The 21419-nt window shown below is 39.6% G+C and overlaps 1 long non-coding RNA gene across 1 annotated transcript in view; it reads right to left on the reverse strand.

Moving 5' to 3' along the window:
* LOC142016800 (uncharacterized) overlaps positions 1 to 21197 on the reverse strand; it is a 41816-nt gene extending 20619 nt beyond the window's left edge. The window contains exons 1-2 of the long non-coding RNA XR_012646393.1: positions 21084 to 21197; positions 17281 to 17870 (exon numbers count right to left, since the gene is read on the reverse strand). This is a non-coding gene — a long non-coding RNA (uncharacterized LOC142016800). The remainder of the gene's footprint in view (positions 1 to 17280; positions 17871 to 21083) is intronic.
* Between the last annotated feature and the right edge of the window lie 222 nt (positions 21198 to 21419).

Genomic DNA, 21419 nt, shown 5'->3' on the forward strand with positions numbered 1-21419 from the left:
TTTTAATGATTCTCAGTAAAACTGTCATTTATACAAATTTATAGGGTTTATAAAAGAGCCTAAAGTATTAAAATAAAACCCAAGTGTTTTAAAATTGCATTCCTGTAAGACAATTGGCATTCAGTTAATATAAGACATAATAAAACTCAGCTGATGAAGGCATTTCCAGGAATTGAGGGTAATTAGAGTACAAGAAGAAACTGAGAAATCAGACAGCTTTGAATACTAGTTTTAAGTAAGTGGGTAGAAAGTAGGTTTGTTCTGAATTAGCTCTTCTTTACATTTTTTATAGGCAGATAAGATATAGGAGATGATATGAAGAATATTCGCTTCACCTTACATTGCCAGTAATCGCCTCTCCTCTTGCAAGCAACTATCGAGGTCTCTATTATCTCAAACAAACTGTTTGTCTTCACTCTCAAGGTCTTTCATAGCCTGGCCCTTGCCCTCTTTCTCATCTCTCTTTCACTATGCGTCCGGTCAGCCCATGCTACCTACCTCCTTTGCCCATTTGTTAATTGCCCTCAAACAAGCATCTTTGTTTTTCCTGCATTGCTGCCCCCCCCTCCCAGTTTGAGGTAGTTCTCCATAAACATCTGCAAAGCTACCTTATTAGCCATGCTCAAATCTCTCCATTTCTGTGATGCCTATGAAAAATCTGAGATGTTGGGCTGCCATTGTGCTGAGATCACTGCTTATCAAGCTGATCAATAATGTCTCATTGTTCACTTGCACTCTCACATCTATCTGTATCCATCTGCTGTCTCTAGTCCTATATACTAGTCCTTAGAGAAGAAACCATTTTTTTCTCTTCAGATCTTGTCCAGAAGCTAGCACAATGGGTCCTTGATCCTGACTATGACTTCTAAGTGCTACAGTAAAACAAATAATTTCTCATCTCCTGTAAAACTAGTCTTCTGCAAATATTCATGTCATTCTCTATCATTATAATAATGATCAGATCCCCCAGTTGCTTGTAAAAGACAGACTCATTCAACACTCAATGACAAACACTTAAACAAGATTGCTCAAATTATAGGGAACTGTGTATAATTCTTATCAATTTTAATAGGTGTTAAACTTAGTCAGACAGACAATCTATTTTCTTCTGCCTTTAAATCAAGGCCATGAATGCTTTGATAAAACATATATAGAAAAGTTAGATGTAACTGACTATGACTACTTGGATTTGGTAGTGTGTGGCATAATCTGCTTTTTACACTCGCTTCTTACTAAGATTTATGGAGAGGCTTAACTTTATGTACAGTAAACCCATGATTTACGTGGAGGTCATGTACTGGGCAACCTCTGCATAAATCAAATTTCGTGTAAATTGGGGGCTTGGGGTTGGGGAGATGCCCAGAATTCTCCTGGCTGGGGTAAGCGGGTCTGACTCTCCCTGTGGGTGGGTGGGGGGCCATGCTAGGTATGGGATGGGGTGCCTCATGCTCCAGCCATCGGTCACGCGGAGCAGCCATGGCGCCCTTGCCACCCCCAGCCCAGCCACAGGTTGGCCCCATGGCTGCTTGGGCAGCGGCAGCTGTAGCCGTGGCACTGGAGCCCTGGGCAGCGCCAGCCATGGTGCTGGAGCTCTGTGCAGCTCCAGACACAACATGGGTTGGCCTCGATCAGCTCCAGCCATGCCTGCCCCTCTCTGCCCCCAGTGTTGCAATGCTGGGCAGCCACAAGGCAGGAGCTGCCTCCTAAGGAGCACCTGAGCTGGCTGGCAGCATGAGGGTAAGCAGGAAGGTGGAGTACAAAAAAGTAGGGTCCCCCCTGGACTCGACTCGTGTTAATATAAAAACGATGAGTTGAATCTGTGCAAAGCGAGGGTCTACAGTAGTCTTACTGGCTGAGTAGACTTACTGGCTTCTGTGGAACTCCTTACATGTAGTGTGGCTAACAGCCATCACAGGCCCTAGGGCAAAATGGAAGGAGGGCCTGGATTCACACCCTGGAAGGGGCCCAGCCTCAGGCAGAAGGGACCAGCCTACCCCTTAGCTTTGCTTAGGCCACTGAACTGGGCTCATCTCATCCCTCAGAGCTCTGTGCAGCCATTGCAGTGCTGCCACAGCACTTCAAAGGGGCCCAGAGCATCGGCCACTGCCAAAATTCTGGGCTCTGGGGCAACTGCCACCTTTATTCCCCCTACCCACCCCCACCATTCAGGCCAGTGGGCCTGCTTACATGCATAACCATTTGCAGGAGTTGAGCCTTAATCCTACAAAAAAGCACTGTTTATAAAATCCAGCCCTAAATTTAGGCTCTGTAAAAATCAAGGAATTTCCTACATACAAAATTTAAGCCCAACAGAATTTTTTATTTTGGTGTTTAATTTTTATGGAAACAGTTTTTAAAACTGAGTATTCCCTTGAAGAGTTTGCAACGCAAAATTGCAGCTCTGTGCTATTTACTAAAAACCTGAAAGTGAGTATACGTAGGAACTGAAGTCGAAGGCACTCAAAGGTAGTTCTATATTGTTTGTTCAAGAACAGGCAAGTTCAAAAAATGTCAGCAGCAAAAAATCATGGAAGAGTTTAAAATGTATTTTAAAATGTAATGTTATTAACACCATTGGGCAAACCTAAGTAAGGGTGTGCACTAACAGGAAAGTGAAATGGAGTAATATTCTTGCCCTTCCCCTATTTTTAACTTCCATACACAACTGCCCAGAGCCAGCTGGGATCCTGTGGGCAGAGTTAAGGAGCACTTACTACTTTCTAAGCCTGCAAAATGGGAATGATTCCATCGCCAAATCACCCTTAACTTGGCCAGTGCTGTTCTACTAGTGTGCTGGAGGTAGCAATTTATTACTGGCAAACTGCCAGAAGGGAGTGGAAGAGGCTGTGACGCGTGCGTGTGCGTGTGTGTGTGGTGTGGGGCAGGGGCAGGAGGCATAAGAAGCAGGGAAAGGTATTGCCTATCCAAATTGCCAGTCCAGCCCCACCTACACTCTGCCCCAGAATGCCTCCTACTTCAGTGCAGCTCCAGGGCATCAGCTGTGCTGAGGCTGGGGATAGTGGGGCCGTGCACCGTGCCTTAACTCCAGAGCACAAGGCCCTTGTGGAGTCGAGAGGCCTCAGGAGGAAGAGGCAGGATTGGAGGCTTATCTTCAACCACCATGTAGATTCAACCACTGTCCATTGTAAAGGGAAATTGTGGCTCCTCATGTTGCCTGTAGAGCAGTGCACAAACATGCTACTCCTTTTCAAGGGCTATGTCCTAGTGATGCAACACAGCCCATAAGGAATATTGTTACTTTTAAAAGAGTGTTTTCACCAGACACAGTCCTTTTAAAATACAAATGGTAACTTTTCTAATCCCTATGATTATGTTCATAGTATTAGAACACATCCACTGCCATTTTGGACTTTACAATAACTAGGGTGAGTACGTTGGTAGAGTTGGAAAATTAAGAGGCAGCAAGAATAAATTGAAGTAAGTGGGAGCTGGATACTAACATTGTACAACTTGCCTCACTGAAAAATAAGTTGCCATTGTATCTTTGGATATTAAACAATACTATAGAAAGGAAATGTCTTTCTGGATTATTACAGCTATAATGTAACCTGCAAGTTAAAGCTGTTGGGACATGAGAGCTCCAAATCATACTCCATCATTCTCTAGAAATATTAATATTCTTCCATAGAAACATCTCCATGACAGTATGTTAGTTAAAGTTCAAACAGTGATACCCTAATTTAAAGTAGCATAAATCCAAATTTGATCAGCCTTTCATAGATAATATTTGAGGGACTGAAATAGAATGGGAAAATATGAACATGGGGTTTAATTGATGGATAATAAATAGAGACCACCAAGGTGTTTTATGCTAGAAATGCTTTTCTTATAATAATTTCACCTAGTCTTTGCTTTATTCTCCTAATTAAATTAGTTTAAATTAAAACATCAGCTTTATTTTAATCCTTCTCTATGCTGTGTCTACACTACAAAAATAACTTCAAAGTACAACTTCCAGAATCCAAATCATGTGACCGTACGCTAATGAGGCACAGGGAATTTACATCCATGCCTCATTAGCATATTTCAGGCTGTTTATTAGGATGCCACTTTTGGAATAAGTGGCATGTGTAGAAACAGCCTTGGTGACACCATAAGAATACTTCTTTTTTCACTTTCTCCACACCAGTCATAATTTTATAGATTTCTGTCATATCTCCATTAGCTTCCAAGCTGAAAAGTTGCAGTCTAAATCTCTCCTCATAGGGCAGTCATTCCATACTCCTAGTTTTGTTGCCTTTTACTTAACCTTTTCCAGTTCCAGTATATCTTTCTTGAGATGCAACAACCACATCTGCACACAGTATTCAAGATGTGGGCAATCCATGGATTTATATAGAAGCAATAAAATTTTTCTGCATTATCTATCCCTTTCTTTATGATTCCCAACATTCTGTTTGATTTTTGACTGACACTGCATATTGAGCAGATCTTCTCGGAGAACTAGCCACAATGATTCGAACATCTTTCTCTCTAGTAGTAACAGCTAATTTAGTCCCCATCATTTTATATGTACAGTTAGGATTGTGTTTTGCAATGTGCAGTATATCTCATTTATCATCATTGAACTTATTCTGTCAATTTGTTGCCCTGTCACTTAGTTCTGTGAGATCCTTTTGAAGCTCTTCATAGACTGCTTTGGACTTGACTGTCTAGAGCCCCTTTCTCCATAACCTTTATGAATATGTTGAATAGGGCTGGTCCCGGTATGGAACCACTGTCCCGTATCTGTCCCTATGAAGAAAACTGACCATTTATTCCTAGCCTTTGTTTCCTATCTTTAACCAGTTACCAATTCATGAGAGGACCTTACTTCTTATCCCATGACAGCTTGTTTTGCTTAAGAGCCTTTGGAGAGGGACCTTGTCAAAGGCTTTCTAGAAATGTAACTACAGGAAGGTTGTGACATTTGTGAGTTTAATACTAGCAAATTCAATTATTCATGAGTGGCTCATGAAATTACAGTACTGTAAAATTATTAATTTTTGAATGGGCTGCTGTGAGGTGAAATTCAAATTTGCCAAATGCCACATGGAGTGGAACATAGGAGCATTGCTAGCGTTCAAGCCTCAGCATCCTGCCAGACAGCATTCCAGCTCTGCGCATCTTGTCTTGCAGAAAAATGGCTCCCAAAAGAGATAAAAGTGCTAGTGCTCATTGAGAAAGTGTTCCTAAAGAGGAAAGAGCCAAGCGTGTGAATAACCTTGAAATTAAAATTAAAATTTTAGACTTATTAAGGAGTGGATTGAGTGACTCTGCATGAACGAGTCCACAATATGCTACATCAAGAAAAGGGAAAAGAATATTCATGATTCAGCAGCAGCAAGTGGTCCAACCACAGCTAAAGTGACCCACCAAGTGCTAGATAAAATATTATTAAAAACTGAAAGGTCATGGAATATATGGCTGCAATAGGAAATGAGTGCCTATTGATGGGTCAGTCATATGTGAAAAAGCGAAGAGCCTTTATGAGCATTTTCACTTGGCAATCAGTGGTGAAGGGACTAATGAAGCTACAGAATCAACATTTATTGAGAGTAAAGGTTGGCTCTGTAATTCTAAAAAACAAATTTTGCTGCATAACATCAAGTTAACAGGTGAATCGGCATCGGCTGACCATAAGGCTGTGGAAGCATTTCCTGTCGTGCTAAAGAAGGTCATAGACCAGAAGGGCTATAGGCCAGAACAAGATTTTAATGCTGGATTAAACTGGCTTATTTTGGAAGAAGATACCCATGCGGGCATACATTTCCCAGACACAGAAGCAAGCGCCAGGGTTTAAGGGAGCTAAGGACTGAGTGACTGTTCTTCTGTGTGGCAATGCGGCAGACTTCATGATAAAGATGGGCATGATCTACTGATCTGCAAACCCCAGGGCATTACAGAAGAAGGATAAGAACCCCTTGCCCATATATTGACAATCAAATAAAAAGGTTTGGGTCATGGCAACACTATTTCTGGACTGGTTCCATAAGTGCTTTGTGCCAGAGATGGAAACATATCTTGCTCAAGGTTCTATTACTACTCGATAATGCCTTGGGCCATCCACAAAGTTTAGAGTTTGCCCACCTAAAGGTTAAGGTCATCTTTTTAACTTCCCAACACCATTTCACTCATCCAGCCACTCGACCGGGGGGTAATATGTGCATTCAAAGTGTATTACACTCGGCATACATTTGCCCACATAAGAAACGCAATGGACATGGATCCCAACCTTGATGTTAGTAAATATTGGAAACAGTACAATATAGATGACTGCATTAATAACATCAAGATCTCTTTGGGTGAGCTGAAACCAGAACAGTGAATGCATGTTGCTGACCTCTATGGAAGAAGATGGTGAACAACTTTGTGGGGTTCCCTTCCATAGACGCGGAAGTGAAATGAATTCTGAGTGTTGCTTGGCAAGTGCGTGGTGAAGGTTTCACAGATAATGGTCGAAAGTGAGGTGGAGGAGCTGATTGAGGGGCATGTCAAAGAACTGATGGCAGAAGACCTGGAGGATTTGGTAAAAAGTGTAGAAGACAAAGATGATGAAGTTGAGGAAATAGAGCAAGTGAACTGGGATGTGCATAAATTTAGTGAAATGTTTCAATATGCAAAGCTGCTAACTGATACCTTCACACAATATAATCCATTGTTGGATAGGAGTCTCAAGATTGCTCAGCAAATAAACCAGGTATTGCTCCTGTAACTGGAAATGTATAAGGAACTCTAAAGGAAAAGAACAGCTGCCAATCATGATGTTTCTGAAGAAAGAACTGCCCAATTTGTCTTCGCAAGTGTCCTATCCCCAAGTTTTGCAATCAGATTTGCAGTCGGCACCCAACTCACAGTTGCCTCCCTCATCTCCTCTATGGTCTGCTTCCTCCAACATTGATCCTGATGATCTGCTAGAAGGTCTGGAGGACCTTCCTGAACTGCAATAATCTGATTTCATCATTATTATGGGGTAAAATAATTTTCACAAAAATTCAAAATTCACAAGGGTTCTCAACACCAAACCCATGTGAATATCATGACCCTCCTGTACACCATATCCCTGGGATCCCTCTTGTCCAAGGCTTGTTGATCTCCTCTAAGAATTCTGGCATATTGGTTAGATGTGATTCCCTTTACACAAACTCTGTTAATTCTTCCCCAACAAATTATGTTCATCCATATATCTAACAACTCTGTTCTGTATTATAGTTTCAACCAGTTTACTGATACAGGACAGATATGTCTAACTTCAGTAATTGCCACAATCACCTCAGGAGCCCTTTTTAAAAATTGGTGTCACATTAGCTATCCTCAAGTCATTTGGCACAGAAGTTGATTTACAGGATAGACTACAATTATTTAGTTGCTATTTAATACATGTAATTACAAACTAGTTAGTGGTTCTGCAAATTCGCATTTGAGTTGTTTCAGAACTGTTGGGTGGATACTATCTAGTCCTGGTAACTTATTACTGATTACTTTTTTGAATTTGTTCCTAAACCTCCTCTTATGACACCTTAATCTGTAACAGTTCCTCAGATTTTCCACCTAAAATTAATAGCTCAGGTTTGAGAATCTGCCTCATGACCTCAGCCATGAAGACTGATGCAAAGAATCCATTTGGTTTCTCTGCAATGAACTTATCACCCGCTAGTACTCGTTTAGTATCTTAATTGTCCAGTGGCCCCACTGGTTGTTTAGCAGGCTTCCTGCTGCAGATGTACTTTAAAATTTGCTATTAGTTTATGAGATTTTAGCTAGCTATTCTTCAATTTTTTTTGAATTTCTTAGATATATTTTTACACTTCATTCATAATGTCTGTTCACCTCACAAGCATTAGTATTTTACCTTTGCAGCCCTCAGTTTTTGGATGGAAGAACTGAGGAATAGAACAAGCAATTTGGATCAGGATTTCACTGGAGAAATGGGTGGCTTGCCCAAGATCATACAAGAAGTCTGCAACATAGCTAACAATAAGCCACATCTTCTTAGGTACAAGTTCAGCAGCTCTACAACAAGAATTCTCCCGTCTACCTCAGAGGAAAAAAAATAAGATGTTTAATAAGATTGGACACCATATACCAATCCATTTTGTGTCCCGTTAGAACCTCAGTTAAAAACGTTCTAAGTTTGTTTATATTAATTTAAACAGTTTGTCAGCCTATGATTACAAACCAATAGAAATGCTAAAACATAACAAATTGCAGCCGTTCTGGTGAACATTCTCATAATTACCATAAAATCCACATTTAAAACTGTTTTAAAGTTGATATAAAATTACTGAGTAACCCACCAAGCCAGGCTAGAAGAGATTTTCAGCATGAGAATAACTGAAAGTTCACCTTCCCTTTTAGAATGCCAGATGCTACAGTGGTTGATTTGCAACCAGAATACACTAAGCTGTGATAGCTGAAATACTTAGGAAATTCTGCTTGTCCATCACAGCTTCAGTAGGTGACAGGCAATGCTAAGGCTTTCCAACCTTCTTTATCAACATTACTAAGACACTGTAAAATCCACTCCCTCTTTTCCATGCCCTGCCACCAAAATCTCCTAGTGCTGAAGAAAATGAAACGTATTTTTAAGCCATGGTATAGATGGCTTAAAAATAAATTCTGATCCTGTCATATAGAGAGCCCATACCACACCTGTATTTTAGTTTGAGTAATGATCTAATCCATTCCAGAATTCAACTGATGACTCTAGGTGTGCAGACGGCAGGGTACAGTTTAATAACAGGCAGGAAAGTGGTTTCTCTTGTGTTTTTTCACTATTGCAGACATACAAAACAAATCTCTAGCTTTCTGTCTTATAAGGAAGGAACATCGTAGAATTTTCCTTGCCAACATGAATGAAAGCCACTTCAGAATTTGTTTTCCTCTCCTCACCTCCAGAAATATTGCCTAAGTACCCCCTCATGTTCTACTTTTGCTACTGAGGAACATGAGGACAGAACCAACCCTTGTCAATAGGGCCAATTTATGGTGCAGGATTATCACACTGGTGCCCCACTGACTCCAGTGTGTGGAGGGGGCACTGCTCCTGCACAAAATCTTAGCAGAGACCACGTTGCTCCACAGCTGCCTGTGTGCTCACCCACTGTACAGAGCCCCTCATTTGAGCTACCATGGCTTGAATTAAATTTTGGTATGAAATTAGGGCACGTTTACAAAACCATTTAAAATTTTTAAAGCTAAAAATATGAAAAAATAGTGTATTTTATTTATTGAGTGATTATTATTATTAGTTGTTATTGCTTATTAACTCAAAGGAGAATTGGGAGGAAGGAAAATAAGACGGAGTGCAATCTCCTATGCTGAGATCCTGCAAGATTCAGCCTCCCATTGACTTCAATTGAGCTGTGGTTCACACCCGAACCCCCTGGAAATACCATTTATTAGGGGATGAGTCTCCATATAAGGCCTGATCCAGAACCCATGGAAGTCATTAGAAAGACTAAATTCGGACTTCAGTGTGATTTGGATCCAATTCATCATAGGTGTTCACTAGACACTCACCTCCTCTAAGACGACTCATTCCTCCTGAGACTGACAAGATAGTGACTCACTACCTTGATTTAGGCCAGGGATTCAGTGAGCTAAGTGGTGGGGAAGAAGGAGCCTCTTTCCCATTCAGCAAGCAATAATTGAATTTTATTCCCTACATGCTGAAGGATGGTGTATCCAAAAGTGCTCTTAAACACTGTCTCAATTTTGTCATTTTCAGCTTTCATTTTTAATTTTTCATTTTTTTCATCCTGCATATACACATACAAGGATAATATATGCAAGTTTCATTGGCTGTAGCCTGCCATTGTATTCCTTTCTAGTACTGTGACCCAATTCATTTGTGATAATAGACCTCCCACACTATTTTTTCTTCCCTCTCCTGGGGCAGCGTGGTGACCTCCTTTATGAGCAGCTCCCCCACTCCAAGATAATTCCAATCAAAATCAGTAGCACTGATATTTATCATTTTTTCTATGTCACATGGAGAACGTGGGATGTCTAGCAACCAGCTTCAAAGACTGCAAACACAAAACCACATTACTATTCTTAAATAATGTTCAAATTGTTTGATTCTCACATTATACAATTTGTAACCTATCAGAGTCAATTACAGGCACAGGGATAAAATATATGGTGGTAGTTAATTTATTGTTAAGCCTTCTGCCATATTTCATTGACACCAAACAGTCATTTAAAGAGTTTAAGAGGGTCAGAATCACTATGCTTTCCTTCTGCAATTCTGAATACGAGAAAAGCATACAATAAAGGAAATTATTGTGACACTTTAGTTTCAATGTACTAAATTCTTGTAGCTTTTGTTGTTTGACAATACAATGTCCTCAAGTAAATACATTGTTACAGCTTATCAGTTTCATTGAAAACACCTTTTTGCTAGGCAAATAATATTTCTTTCAAACAAATCTAAATCTACAATTTCCAAAACATGAGCAATATAATATAAAATAAATTGCGTCCTTTTCCAAGAAGGGAGCTTATCAAGAGTTTAAATTTTTAGTGTGTGCCTCAGGCAGAAGAAAGAGCTATTCTTCATGGTATTTTTGAACTGAAAAAAAGAACCTGCTAAAATGGATTTTATCAGGAATGTGTGTACATGACACAGGCATCATATAAGTGATTTGAGCCAACTTGGTGATTTCTAATATGTAGTTACACTTACAGATCACTAACATTTATTACCTTTAATGGAGGTGATTTTAAAATTTCTTCTGAATATATGTGTAGTAGAAAATAGTAATACCATAAGCCTGTTTTAAGTACAAATTTCAATGCAACCTTAAATATGGAGTCTCCATAATTGATGTCATCATCATCATCATCATCAACCATGGGTGAGTGCCTGTTGGTGTCTAATGCCTCCCTCACTCTCTCTCTCCCTGTCCAGTGTGGAGTGGTTTAGTTTCTGTAAACTAGGTCTGCAACAATCTACTATATCATCTACCCACTCTCTGTGGGGTCTGCCTGTCCTATTCGAACCATACATTATGCCAAACACCAGGGTCTCGATTTTAAATCTGTCGTTCATTCTGCAAATATGCCTGAATAGCTGTAACTTACATTGTATAACTTTCTGCAGTAAGTTCTCTTTCAGATGTATCTTTGTATATAAATCCTTGTTGGTGACCTTCTGCATCCATCCTATTCTCAGGATCTTTCTAACAATAATATTCTTCTCTTCAAATCTTCCGTTATCACCCTTGTCTCACATCTGTACAGTATGCTGCTGGATGCACATGTTTTCAAGATGCTCAGCTTTGTTCCTAAGCTAATCGTTTTGCTCTTCCAGATTTTATCCATCGCCTTCCAACTCACTCTTGCTTTCGCTAGTCTAGTCGATATTTCCTTCTTACAGTCTAGATCATATTTTATGCTGCTCCCCAGTTACATGAACTTCTCTACATTCTCTAGTTCAATCCCATCTACTCTGATCTTCCTTACTATTTCCTTATCTCCAAATACCACTGTTTTTGTTTTATCAATGTTCATAATCAGTCCATACTGCTTTCATTCCACATTTAGCACCTGCATTGTTTTCACTAGCTTCTCTTCATCTTCCTTAATGATAACTATATCATGCATGAACCTCAAGTTGTTGATTCTTTTCCCGTGCACAGACATCCCTTCCACCTTTTCCTTGATCTTGTCTATCACTCTTTCTAGGTGCGTGATGAAGATGCTCGGAAGTATTGGATCTTGTTGTCTCATACCTCTACTCATTCTAAGCCAACTTCCCAACTCCCCGCTTGTTCTCACCACTGCCTCCACATTGTCAACGATATCCTTCAACAACCATATCAATCTGCTATCCACTCCATACAGCTCCAACATTACCCAAGTCACTTTCTGATCTATACTGTTAGATGCCATCTGAAAATTGATGAAGCAAGTTCAGATGTTCTTCTTTCGTCGAGCTTTCTCCGCTATCAATCTGAGTGCCCATAGCCACTCTATGGTACTTCTATCTTTCCTGAATACTATTATCATACTAAAATCTTGTTCAGAATCCTTCAATGACAAACACATAATAGGTGAGTACAACTTAGAATATCAATACTACAACTGCTATTTAGACTCAAACAAAGGAGATCTCTCAATACATTCTACTCAAAATACTATATTCAGATTAATGTCACACAACTTTAAGCATTCAATAGTCATGAAATTATTATTAGGGTTGCAGATGTACGCTTAACTCTGTCTCATAATGCATACTGCATATGTAAAGGGGCAATCTGTAGTTAACATGCTCATGTTGTATTTCTCAAATAGTAGCTTAAAAATCATAGCATTGTTGAAGACAATCCACATCTTCTGCTACAGTAGCTCCTATAGTGCATCCCTAACTCTTAACAGATAGCATCTCAATTTAAGATGAAGCAACATACTCTGAAGTATAGTCTCCAGTGACAGTTCCCCCATAACAAAAATGAGGTCTGATTTTATAAAGAGGTGTCAATATTGACATGCATGTGCCCAATAAGGGAAAGATTTTCTAAGAAACAAAGTCTGGGGCCCAACTCGCATTAAGCCCAATGTTCATTTATGTTGGATGTCCAGCTGCTCTTAGTGCCTTTGACTAGTATGGCAAAATTTCACCTACAGGACCAGCTTTTAAACGTGCTTGGCATCCATAATAAGAAGTTTGTATTCTCAAAAGATCTCAACTCACAGTTAGCCTCCTTAGTACAGGCACCAGATTTTCCAAAGCGTACCCTTCTACTGTCATTGTGATGTTTGTGTGCAGATTTTCAAACAAGTCCAGTTCATTGGGTATATTCAACCGCTAACCTTTTTGGGAAGGGGACAGAAGATCCATTCTGAACTAAGAAGATTTAAAATCTTACTAGGATTTCTTTCTGGAGAATAAAGCATTTTATTTTGAGCAAATTCTCATCCCCCTTTCAGTATGGAATATTAATTCATAACCATCTTTCTATTCTTTCACTCATCCCACCATAGATATCTTTAAAAAGAGTAAACAACAATTATAATGGAATATTCTACCAAGATAAAAATTAGCTAATTTAACTTCCAAACACTACTCCTTAGTTTTTTATGAGCAGCAAAAGTCCCCAAATAGGGTATTAAACAATCCTCCAGAAAGTGGCAGTCCTATCTGCACAAGTTGAACCTCTCTCATCCAGCACCCTCAGGACCTGTCTGGTGCCAGATGAGATAATTTGCTGGAACACAGGAGGTCAATATTGCCTAGCAGCATTACCAACATTTTCAGTGCTTACTGGGCTCTTAGAAGACATTGAGATAAATTACACCTAAATAACAACACAGAACACTGATAGTCAGGACTGCTGGTTGTAAACAAATTTTATGGGACCACAGAAAACTTGGCCACACTCAGTGGTCATGTGGCTAACTAAAATCTTCCTGGATTATGTATTATGCCAGACAAGAGAGTTCCAAATTACAGGTATTCAACCTGTAGTAAATACAGAATAATTGAGTGTTAAGGATTTACAAAAAATCAAAAATTCCCTGCTCTACTAATTTTGGTAAAGATTCATTAAAATAAAATACACCTTAGCTCCTGATAGCATGTTAATCTTACTCATTAGCTCTTCTGGGAGAACAGGAGTCCTTGCCTCAACATGACAATTATTTTTAGAACAAGCCTTGTAATGGGAATAAATAAAACATGCACAACTTAGCCATTTTCATGTTCAACCATTAGCTTTCATGCTTTCTCAGTGAAATTTCCATAGGCAAAGACTTTTAAAGCTGTCATGCTATGATTTTGTAATCAAACTTTTACATAAACCTTTATTTATCCATTATGAAATCCCAAAGATGTTGCTCAATTCGGTTTTGATGGTCAGAATTTTGGTAGTAATTACATAGTTTCTTCATTTATAGAACTAAAAACCTCAATTCTACATTTAACAATCATTTGAGAAATGTAATTTCACCTCCTCTGGGTCAGGACTTCCCAGCCAGTATGAGGAAGGAGCTGGTGGCAACACACATGGTGCAGCTGACAAAATCCCACAGCTGTTAGGACTCTCTGGGAGCCAGGGAAGAGGAAGAAAGGGGCAACACATTCTCAGTGTCTCCCACTGCTCTCTGTGCCTCCCTCTCTATTCCTGCTAGCCCAACCCCACTACATTTCCTCAGCCCTCCGTCCCATACACTCTAGGATGTTGCTCCATATCCAAGGGCAGTGTCTGCTTTCTTTCCTCTTAGTGCAATAAAATATCTGTATACAGGTGCTGAGCACCCTGCAATTTAATCAAAGTAAAACCATTTTCTTCTACTCAGCCTTCTAACCAGCAACATCCGTAAATACAAATCCTGTACCACCCTTGCAAGGAGCCGTCTCCCAGCTCATACTGACTGAGAGGCCCCGAGCTATAGGAAGTTGTATACCTGAAATTACATTTTGTAAATGGTTTAGTTATCAACTGTGGATCAGCTTTTCTGAAAGATCGGGGGTGGGAAGTATCTCTTCAGTATGCCCCAAAAGTCAGCAAATCTGGGGTGAAATGTTGGTGCTACTGAGGAAAATGTTGCAGCCTGTTTTGGGCCAGGAACGGGCAGGCATTCCAGAATTCCACAGCTATTGTGGAGAGTGTTTCCAACCACACCCTCTGTATTATTTCAGTGATAATCTGTCTTCAGAATCTTAGTCCAGGGTGTAATTGTGACTGTATAGCAGAGAAAAAGAAAGCCTTTCAGGCAGACTGTTCCCAGCCCACTTAGGGCTTTTAGAGGGCAAAACTATCATCATAAAATCCATCCAGAAACTTAAAATGCAGAGGCCACAGTACAGGTGGCATACACTCTCTAGGGGGCACCCCACTTACCAAGTAGTTAGCTTCCCATATGCCAGTTCTACCTTCTGAATCAGCTTATGATGTATTCCCAAATATAGTGCATTGTGACAGCCTAATTTTAAGTGAGAAAGGCATGGGTGATGGCAGATGGTGGTTGATTCAATATCCCATGAAATGCTTACATCACAATATTTAGTGATTTTTTGTCATTTTAAAATACCTATTATTAAGTTAGTTTGGATCATGTTATAGAAATATGGGAATGATCAGAGGGTGCAGGGCAAACATTCACTTAAGGAGATAAACAGAAAATAATTAAAATACTGTAAATAAAATAATTTCACATAGTCACTTATAATGCTCTAGATTCTACCCCTCTTTCTATTGATAGCCAATACCATTGACAGAAAAGTTTCCAAGACTCTGGAGGTAGAATCAGTGTGATACAGCTGTCACTAGATAGCCTTTGATAAGATTTTTTACAGTGCTGTCGTGTGACATCCCTGCCTCAGAGTGACAGTGAGAAATGCCATTAGACAGCCATTTGAACATGATGCTCTTAGACATAAGCTGACATAATGGGTTTGTTTCAACAGAAACACCCAGCTGGCCTTTCTAAGTGGCTTTTCTTCTTTGGTGCTACCCCCTCACTAGGCAGTTTTTGTAGTAAGACTTCTCCAAGCCAGCTACAGCATGTAGCCCTGCTGGCAAACCTGCAGCCACGGGGACCCTTGCCAGATGGGTAGGGACACTAGCAGCCACATGGGGGAGCCCTGCAGGAGTGGAGAACCCCTTTCCAGGTAGGCAGCCTGACGTCCCAGCCTTCAGCAAATCCCCTTGTCTGGAACCACTCAGATATACACTGCAATGACAACATGTTGGATTGCTTGTTTATGGACTTCTACCACAGCTCTATCCATAGCTGCTTGTTTATCGACTTCTACCACAGCTATATACATAGTCCACGAAGACTGAAGGATGCCTACTACCACAGCTATCTTTCACATTTCCCTTTGCACATAGCTCTCACTTCCTAAACTAGTCCTGAAGGTCATTATTACCTTCTCATTCCAATTCCTCAATACTTTATTGGTAGTCCAGGAAGCAAGGCAACAAATAATGACTAGCACAAAGAAAAGAGAAAAATGTAAGCCCCACCTTATTTTTGGTGGATTTAGAGCCATCAGGTAGAGCACATATCACCAACCTATGGGACTGCAGCAATTCCTTTCTCCTTCACTACGAGAGACAATGTGTGAGTGTCTTCAAAGACTCTGTGTGCTTTTCAGAACAGGAACCACACCTTTTCTGCAGTATAAATTATGCATAAGACAACTGAAGCAAACCTAGAAGAATGGATTTTAACCAACGGCAGATGCAACTGTAAAGTTTAACAATCCAATACTGTATATTTAAACTAAAACCCCAGACTTTAAATAAAATAGGAGAAAAAATGTAGTCTATCTATTCATCAATACAATTAGTTCTCTTAATAAGTCTGACATCCCTTTAATTCCCTTCCTCTCTGCCTGACTGAAGGCTGCCTAGCAACCACCTGCTATAAACCTTGAAGTGGGTTCCCCTCAGGCCTTGCTCTTAGAGAAGTACTCACTTACTCCTTCCCACCAACAGCACAGCCAGTTTTTCCCTCTTCAGAATCATGGGAAAAGGGAAGATGGAACAAAATAGAAGTACAATAAAAATAGACTGATGAGCTAAGAAGCAGTACTGACAACAGTATAACTACCAAAAAGCATATTAAAATAGTAGCAACCTTATCCCAGACACCATGCATCAACTAGAGGCTCAGATAATTATTTTCACATGATTATTTCATGAGACAATTCAACAAAATTAGCAATCAAAATTAACACCAATAAACTGGCAGGAGTAACTTTTTGTAAGCACTGTGTAAAAGTGGCTTTGACAGTTTAGTTAAAAAAAACAATATATTGGGAATAAAGCTTTTTTAATTAAATAAAATTATTCAGACACTTGGCACCATTTCTAAATAAACAGACAAGTGTTTTTTGTACCTATTTTATTTCCCCATGTATTTTAATATGAGGTTGAACAGATTTGTGTCTTAGCATTACATAATAGTAGGTGCAATCCTAACCAAAAAGAAAGAAGTGTTCTTTTAATACTGTTACTTATCCCTCTAAAATTACATTACCGTATTTTATTTCTAACCCTTTCTTGCTGCATTTTGTGAGTGGATACTACCTGAAGCTATATAAGTGGCAAACAACAGAAATCTCCCAGCCTTCTAGATGTGAGATCAGAGTTTTCAGAAAATATGATCAATTCTCTGCATTCTTTTGAGAGAACTTGCCGAAGAATAAGGCTAACTAATAATATTATTTCAATACATAACAAAGTCAAGTTACATAACCTGCCCTTAAAAAATGCTTGAAAGAAAAATCCAGCTAGTGTAAAATACAATGGTCTGCCTACTTACGGGTGCAAGTTTGACCAATAGAGTCCACCTGTGCGAACTGCACTGTCCTCTCTTCACAGTGGGTACATTTCCATGTCCTGCTTTTAACTACAAAGTTCTTCAAGCTGTCAGACATGACTTCCTGAGATATCCTTATCTCACCCTGCCATTAAGGTGTCTGAAATCATCTGAAGTGCGTATAGTCTGTAGATATGGCCTCTTCAGAAAAGGAGGGAGGTAGCTTTCTCAGAAGAGTCCCTCTACATAGAGTTTGTGCCTTCCTTCACAGTCTTCAACGTATTTATGAGATAGGGAAGAGTTATCTTCATTTTACAGAACAGGAGGCATGGGAAGACTATTTATGTACCTAGCTCCTATTGAAATCAAGTGCTTAAATATTTGAAGATCAGAGCCTAAGCGCTTACCCAGAAAGTTTGAGATAGAACAGGAATTGCACATGGATCCCTCATGACTAACACCGTAACAAGTGGACCATTCTTCCTCTCAAAGTGTCATCGGGAAACCTGTGCATTCCTATTTAATCACCATCACCTGAAACATGATGCACCATTTTGATATGAGAACTTTCTTTGGCATCTTCTCCCTAAACTCTGAAATGAAAATAAAATAGCTAATTAACACTTACGCATACATGCAATCTCTGTGCATAGACAGCAATGTGGAAATACTTTAGACAAAACTCTCTTTTTAGAAGTTTTGGCAATCTGTTATTTTAAAAACTTTCCTGTATAAGGGTAAAACATCTCAACAAAGGAGGAAGTAAATTTGGAATTGTTCTATAGTGTTATAGCTTTACAGATAGCTTTGTTCTTATGGTATGAAAGAAAGTTCTGAATTATGGCACGCCTCCTGTTCAAACTCCCTGGCTGGATCTACACTTGCCCCACACTTCAAAGGGGGCATGTTAATCAGGGCAATGAGAGATTACTAATGAAGTGCTGCAGTGAATACACAGCACTTCATTAGGCTAATTCTTCCCCATGGCAACTTCAAAGGGTCCGACTTTGAAGTGCTGGCATGCGTGTAGTCGTGGGCACTTCAAAGTACCTGTGCTACTTCAAAGTGCCTTTAGTCTCCAAAATTTTGAGGAGTAAAGGCACTTTGAAGTAGCACAGGCATTTCGAAGTGCCCGCAGCCCCATACATGCTGGCACTTCGAAGTTTGACTCTTTGAAGTTGTTGCAGGGGAGAATCAGCCTAATAAAGTGCTGCATATTCACTGCAACACTTCATTAGTAATCTCCTATCGCCTTGATTAACATGCCCCATTTGAAGTTGGAAGCAAGTGTAGACAAGCCCCCTGATTTCATTTTCTAAGGCTTTTAAATTCTCCCTCCCTCTCTCTCCTTGTAAAAGAATAAAGAGACACAAATTAGATATCAGGAATACTAACACACAAAAACCTGTGGGGGAACACTTCAATCTCCCTGGACACTCAGTAGCAGATTTAAGAGTGGCCATCCTGCAACAAAAAAAACTTCAAAAACAGACTTCAAAGAGAAACCACAGAGCTACAATTCATTTGCAAATTTGATACCAACAATTTGGGACTGAACAAAGACTGGGAATTGCTGACCAGCTACAAAAGCAGTTTCTTCTCTTTTGGTGTTTACACCTCCACATCAGCTGCTGGAGGTGGGCCACATCCTTTCTGATTGAATTCACCTCATTAACTCTGTTCCCTCTTGATTGGTACTCCCTTCTTTTCTTGTGCCTATTTATTTATACCTGCCTCTGGAATTTCCACTACATGCAAAGTGGGTCTTTGCCCAAGAAAGCTTATGCTCCAATGAATCTGTTAGTCTAAAAGGTGCCACAAGACTTCTCAGAGTTTTTGCGGATACAAACTAACATGACTATCCCTCTGATACTTATCTCTCTGTGTTCTTGTTTCCAAAACTCCATGTTCTCTTTTCCTTGGTTCATGCACTCTCTCTGATTATGGGATTTAGTCCATCCTTTCACCCATGGTTTCATTTAACTCATCACTGTTTCCTGGGCTTGTCTTTCTAATACCATGAAATTGTATCTGTATTTTAAGCTTCTTTTCCACCAACTAGAATGCACAGTTTCACAGACAGACTCTTATACAAAAGTAGTATGCCAGTTATTTGTTGTTTCAGTTCTCCAAAGTAGGACTTGGCATAGAATCAAATGGAGGTACACACTCACATGGGGCTTCTTGCCTTGATTACATGATTACAAAGTTATTCACTTTATGTTGAATAAACACTTTTGCTGACATAGCTCTTTACTTAACTGATCTATTTCCTTGCCAGGCAAATAGGCACTTTTTACATGTCCTAAAACCTGAAGAATGCATTCCATTTATTATACCCTGAATCTACGACTGTCACCATGTGTCACTTGGAAGCCCAGAATGCATGTTAAATCAGCATCAAGTAAAGGAAACAGCTACAAGTATGGACAAGAGCTCTTTTGTTTAGAAAACCACAAGGTTCAGTCATCACTAGAATTCAATGTGTTACCATGCAGTAAGTTCTCAGCCATTTTGACTTTGTTATTTACATTGATGTGACAATAGGGCAAGTATCTGTGCTATGCCAAGAGTCCTAGACTATTATGGCATAGAGATAATTTCAACCAATGACCACCTTTCACTACAGCTAATATGCATGTGACAATCCATTGGCTGTATGAGCAAGACTGTATGGATTACTTGGCTCAACAAGCAGGAGCTGCTAGTTAGTAAATCAGAGGTACATCACCTAGCATTAGGGAAACCCATCAGGGTTGAATCTGTAGAAGACCACTTGGAATTGGACTGAATGTTTGAGTTTTTTGAACTTATTGTTTTTCTTTTTTTTCTCGTGACCCCTCCTGACAAATCTCCTATCTACTCATAGGAGACATTTCTTTCTAGGGATCAGCTCCTGTTAGAAGTTGTCTCACTCCATCTGTTGCATTTTATCTTCTGTCACACCTTCTGGCTCACACAGAGCTCTTGAAAGGACCATATGTAAACTGAAATTAAACCTTAGTGTTTGTTTTAAATGAGATCCCAGTGAACTGTTGCTATTTGTGTAGCATAAAGGCATTATAAAAAGCATTTACCCTGGAACAGAAAGCCAGAGGGTGAGCTGAGACACATCTGAGAAATAAACTAGCTCACATATTGTGCTACTCTCACAGACCTTTATTTCCTTTGACAATATTAAATGTTTGACTGTGGAGTCCTATTTCAATGTTGTGTAAATACATAAGCCTACCCTGCATTAAAACCCTTCTGCAGCAGTATCTTTAGCTACAGCTAATGCATGAAGGGTGCTAGCTCTTCTGTATTGAGATGGGAAATTTAGTCTTCTTGAAAATAACTATATTTTTTTCCTTGTGCACTTAAGAAAAAGAGAACTTAACAGTTCTAGTTCCAATGCTCCCATAAGAACAAATAAAAGTTTTATTTTCTTGACTAACATCAGCTCAACAGCAGAAAACCATGTTCTTTATTTGATAAAAATGGATCAATTGCAATTGCCATTATAAATAAGAAAAAGGACTCTTCTACTTCAGATTCCTAAATATCATATTACAATCACATTGCTAATTTATTCTGCATCATACAGTTCAGCACTATCTGTAGTGCAATGCAAGCTATCCCACATGTATTACTTTATTTTTTATATGCCAGGAGAAACTATTGTGTAGCTTAGCATTGCCATGCTGTGGAAAGCATGTCTGAGAATTCTGTCCTAAAATAGGAATAGCAGAGAGGTTATTTTTAAAAGAGAGCGAAGCTGCTTTGTAAAAGCCTCAGAATAAGTTCTGGGAAGATATTGTACCTACCTCCTACATATGATTAACTTCTGAACTCTGGAAAGATTACTCAGCAAGAGCAGCTCCCCAGCTGCTGTCAGTGTAATTACCTCCTAGATCCTCTCTGTAGCATGTTGCCCACCCTTTAAGCCAGCCATTTTTACTGATTAGGTGACAAGGGCGGGAACCAGAAACAAGACATGACTTTTATTAAAAGGGCAGTCATCCAGTGACATCTGTAGGGGAAGGGGTGCATAAAGATGGGCAAATGGTATTTATGAGACTAGAAAGCAGATGAAAATGTATGACTTAGTAGTGAATGTCAGTTAATCAGAGACACAAGAATTCTAGAGAATAAAAATATAT

The sequence above is a fragment of the Carettochelys insculpta genome, chromosome 8 (assembly GCF_033958435.1).
Source record: "Carettochelys insculpta isolate YL-2023 chromosome 8, ASM3395843v1, whole genome shotgun sequence".
Lineage (NCBI taxonomy): Eukaryota > Metazoa > Chordata > Testudines > Carettochelyidae > Carettochelys > Carettochelys insculpta.